Below are 4,733 nucleotides of genomic sequence, written 5' to 3'. Positions count from 1 at the left end.
GCCCGTCAGCGGAGGCCTGCCCTGAGCAGAAGTGGTTTGCGGGTAGGGACAGCCCCAGTGCCCCATGGTGGCAGCAGCCTGGGGAAGTGTGGCCTCAGCGGGCACCACGACAGATGCGAAGAGGCTGCCCTGGGGCTGTCAGCGTGCGGGGGTGGCGGTCGATGACCCCTCATGGCTATCTCTGTGCCAGTGTGGCAGTGCAGGTGCCGGAGGGGGCCCTGAGGGCCACCCGCCTGCCCTCGTTGCAACCCCTCTGACTCCTGGGCTTCCCACCTTGGGTATTTTTGTCCAGCTCACTTCTTCCTTGGACAGCTGGACTCATGGGACGCATTTCTGGAGGCACCAGCTCTGGGTACTGATGCCGACATGTGCTCGGGCCTGGCACGCGGGTCCTGCTCAGCGCTCACGGCAGCCTTGCGGGGTGCGGAGGCTGGTCGCAGACCCAGGCCCCGCTCCTGCGCGGAGCAGGGACAGGCAAGCGGACTGTCAGCTCTGTGCGTGTGGCCACGCCGTGGCTGCTGGTCGTGGGTGGCCTCCGGAGCCCACATCCACATGGCCTTGTGCCATGGAGCCCAGGAGGGGTGTGAGGCCCCTTTCCTGGTGCCCATGAGGCCACACCCTGGTGCCTCGAAGCAGAGCTTGTTGCCATGGCCCCGGGGATGTGCACAGGGTGGCTGCCCTAACTGCCACAAAATGATCAATAACACACTCATCACTTTATGATGCTGGGCCTCAGAGGCCAGCGAAGTCTCAGTGGGCTAAGGCCAAGGTGTCGGCTGGCCCTCCTCTCTGCAGGTTCTGGGGTAGAGCCTTTTCCCGCTCATCCAGGTGTCCATTCCGTGTGCTGTGGGACTGAGATCCCCATTCTCTGCTGGCTGTTGCCTGGGACCCTTCACCCCCCAGGCCTCTCGCATGGCTCCCTACACCTCAGAGCCTGCAGTGGGGGCTCAGATCCATCTCTCTGACCCTACCCTGTCGTCACATCTCTTTCTCTGGTCACAGACAGGAAGGCTCCCCAATTTTAGGGACTCATGTGATTAGATTAGGCCCGCCCAGATGATCCAGGGTAATAATCTCATCTCAAGAGCCTTAATTTAATCACATCTGCGAAGTCCTTTTTGCAGTGTAGTCTTTTTGTCAAAAGTCTGTTTTCTCACATTCACAGTCATTGGATCAGGATTTGGGCGTCTCTGGGGCCCATACCTGCTGCTGAGAGCCTAGTCCCTTCTCTTGGGCATCAGAGAGGCCTCTGTCAGAGGGCCTTGGGCAATCACAGCCCAGGGCAGGCTGGGTTGGGGCTCCCCTACAGCCCAGCCTCCCTGGTATGGGGGGTGCCTCACACCCCAGCATCCCCGCTGTGCCACACCATCCACTGTGGGAGTCTGTGGGAGCAGCCACACCCCACAGTGGGCCTTTCCAGGGCTGGGTGTGCAGCCCCCCTGTTTGGAGGGGACACAGTGGTCTCCCCATGACGTGGCTCTCTGTGAACTTGGCTGGTCCTGCAGGGAGGGGGCAAGCAGTGCTCTGAAAGGAGAGTTTAGGGAAAGGGAGGGGCATTTGCGGCACGTTGTGGAGTTCTGGTGGGGGTGGGGCACAGGGGGAGCATCTGCGCGGAGCAGGGAGCCTGTGATGGGGGCGTGGAGGGTCCCCAGGGCTGCTCTCAGGATGCTGGCAGCCAGAGAACCCCAACCCCGCCCCGCCCGCCACGGGGCAGGAAGGGCGGAGTTCCTGCCTCTGCTGTCATGGCCAGCCCTTCCTGCAGGAGGTTTTCCGTCCGTGCAGCAAACACGCTGCATAGTTGCTCGCTCAGCTATCTGCTCCAGTCAGGCAGTGCTTGTAGCCCAGGCCCAGAATGCACCTCCTCTAGTGCTGCCAAAAGGCCTGAAGTTTGGGGCCGGAGAGGGGAGTACGGAGGGCTGTAGACGCTTAGTGTGTGCCGTGTGGGATCTGCGTTCAGCACCATACCCAGGTCAAGCCACTGTATCTGACACAGGATTTGAAACCCTGCCAGGGGGTCTGACCACGGCCTCCCTTCCTCCCTTCATCCGTCCGTCCATCTGTCCCTCTATCCTTGTGCACATATGGATGTTCTATCGAGCCCAGCGTCCCTGCCTGGCGGCCCTCTAGCCACAGCTCACGTACCAATCTCTCCCTCCACTCCTAGAAAGGGCTGCCGGATGTTGAGCCTTGGCCCGTCTTGAGACCACCCACTCTCCACTCCACTCCACCCCATGCCACTGTCAGAGCCCTCAGCTCATGGCTCATGGATCAGATCCCTCTGCCTTTGCCAGGCCGGGCCTGGGGAGAGTTGTGTCTGCTCCGCCTGCTGACAGCTTTTGGCCCAGAGGTGTGTCCCCTGACGTGCAGAGTGTGTGTATTTGGTTGGGACACCAAACACGCATGGGAGGGATGTCCTGTTTGGCCCACCAGGGCCTCCAAGCCCTGTCTGCTTCTGGGGGCCTGACCTGGGCAAGTCTCCATCCTGGGTCCCTCCAGCATCACGGGACAGGTAACCCCCATGTCCTCATCCAGAATCTGACACCACGTGTCAGGGCCAGGGCCAGGCAGGAGCTTGATGACACCCCCATGTGTCCTTGTGGATCCACCATCCAGCCAGGGACTCCTGCCCCTGCCGCCTGTTCCCACATTGTCAGCGATCAGGCTGTCGTGGGGACTCGGGGGGTACCTTCACCCACTTTCCTCTGAACCCAAGGAGAACAAGAGGAAACTGATACTCCTGGGGGTTGGGGGGCCAGTGCAGGCCACCCCACTGGAGGCAGAGCTGGGCCGGAGCACGGCTTCTGTCCTTGTCGGGCAGCACCCATCCCCCCTCGGGGGTCCAGGCCTGGAGGAACAGGCTGTGGTCAGGGGCAGAAGCACAGGTGCCCGTCAGCGGAGCCGGGAGTGCAGAGGCAACGACCCAGATTTCTGACAGTCCTGATGGGCCTGAGGCTCTGCAGCCACCACGTCGAGGGCATTTCACAGTCGGCTGCGGGTTCGCACAGTGAACGGGACTGTGCTGTGTGTCCCCGGCCGCATCTGGAGGTGAGGGGACGCGGCTGGGGGCTCGGGGCTGACAGCTCAATTTTCACAGCTGCCTGCATCCGTCACACACCTGGACGCCTCCTGCCCCGCTGCACATGAGGAACAGCAAATCAATCTGTGTGGCTTTTTCTTTTCTTTCTAGTACGTGTGTGGGTGTGTTCCTGCTCCTGGGTTTGTGCCTCCCGGGGAGTGCCGGATAAAGCCGCAAATCGCAGGATGGCGAGGGGGCGGCCCACCCCGGGCAGACAAGGGGACCTGCTGCCGAGCCCACAGGGACACTGCTCTCCAGGGCTCCAGGTGGCTGCCACTGGCTCATCAGCACCACATGCCAGGACTGGGGTGGGAGGGGAAACCGAGTCTTGGAAGTGGGGTCACAGCGCAACTGGAGCCAGGCCCTAACCTCAGAGCTGCCTCTTCCCACAGCCTTTCCTGTTGGATTTCTGGTGCCTCCCCAGGTTTCCCTCATGGCCTGTGGCTCCATCAGAGGGACGACCGGTGCTTCCGTGCCCTGCAGCTATGGAGGTGCCCCCAGAATGCCTGGGTTTGCAGCGCAGTTTGCACTGCCCTGTGTGATGCCCGGGCCCCACTGACTCTTAGTTTGCTCCTTGGGGCAGAGGCCCGTGCTGACACCCATCCTTCTAGAGGTTCAGCGGGCTGCAGGAGCCTCTGCCTGGCCTGGCGCGGGTCCTGCCTACAGGGCCCCCCACATTGGTCGAGGCTTGTCTCTTGAGGACTGCCCAGCCCAGCCTCTGGCCCCCTTTCTCCCTTGCCCTACAGGAAGCTGCCCTTGGCCAGGTGGCAGGTGGGGAGACAGCTGAGCCATGAGGCCCCTTGGGTACCTTTGACGATTTTTAGCCTGACCTTGGGGCTGGGTAAGGAGCTCCACCTGGGGTACCTGGCCTACCGTCCCCTGCTGCGTGCATACCCCACAACCAGGGGCTACCAGGCCTGACTGCGCGTTAGAAGTCCCCTCAAGCTGGTGGGAAGTGTAAATTCCCGAGCCACATCTCCGGAGACTCCGGTTTAAATGGTCTGGGGGGTGGAGCCCAGAAATCTATTTTTAGCACTTGTTGGGTTGGGGGAGCAGTTTCTGAGAGTGAATTATGCCAGACAGCAGGCAGAAACTGGACTGTCCTCCATCAGCCTGGACGGCTGTCTCCCTATGGGTGGTGGCAGGTGCTTGCCGAACTGGGAGCTCGTCTCGGCGTCACCCCAGCTGGGGATCGTCAGAGCTGCCCAGCGCATCCTGCGGTGGGGACGCCCTCCCACCTTCCCTTCCTCCAGGGTCACTCTCCTAGGCCTGAGGCCTCAGCCTTATCTTTGGGGGGCAACGCTGGGAGGAGGTGAGCTGCCTCACCCTTCTGGGTGTACGTGACACGCTGTGTTTTCTAGAAGAGGAAACTGAGGTTCAGAGAGGTCAAAGGCTTGTGCCAACTCCCTCAGGGGCACGCAGAGGTGGCGACCTCGCCAGGCTGCTGGGCACTGCTGCCTGCACAGTGCTGCCTCACTCAGGGGGCCTTACCTAAAGAGGACGTGGAACAATCCTGCTTTAAAAAGAAACTGTAAACACCTGAATTGAAACACCTGCAGGAGTATTTTCTCTGAATAAGGAACTGTCAGAGCCTGGAGCCAGATGCCTCAGTTAGCACCACCTGACTCAAACAAGGCCCCCCCTCCCCCCCCCCCCG

The sequence above is a fragment of the Lipotes vexillifer genome, unplaced genomic scaffold (genome assembly GCF_000442215.2).
Source record: "Lipotes vexillifer unplaced genomic scaffold, Lipotes_vexillifer_v1.1 scaffold1309, whole genome shotgun sequence".
In the NCBI taxonomy this organism is placed as follows: domain Eukaryota; kingdom Metazoa; phylum Chordata; class Mammalia; order Artiodactyla; family Lipotidae; genus Lipotes; species Lipotes vexillifer.
Note: the sequence above shows the minus strand (reverse complement) of the source record.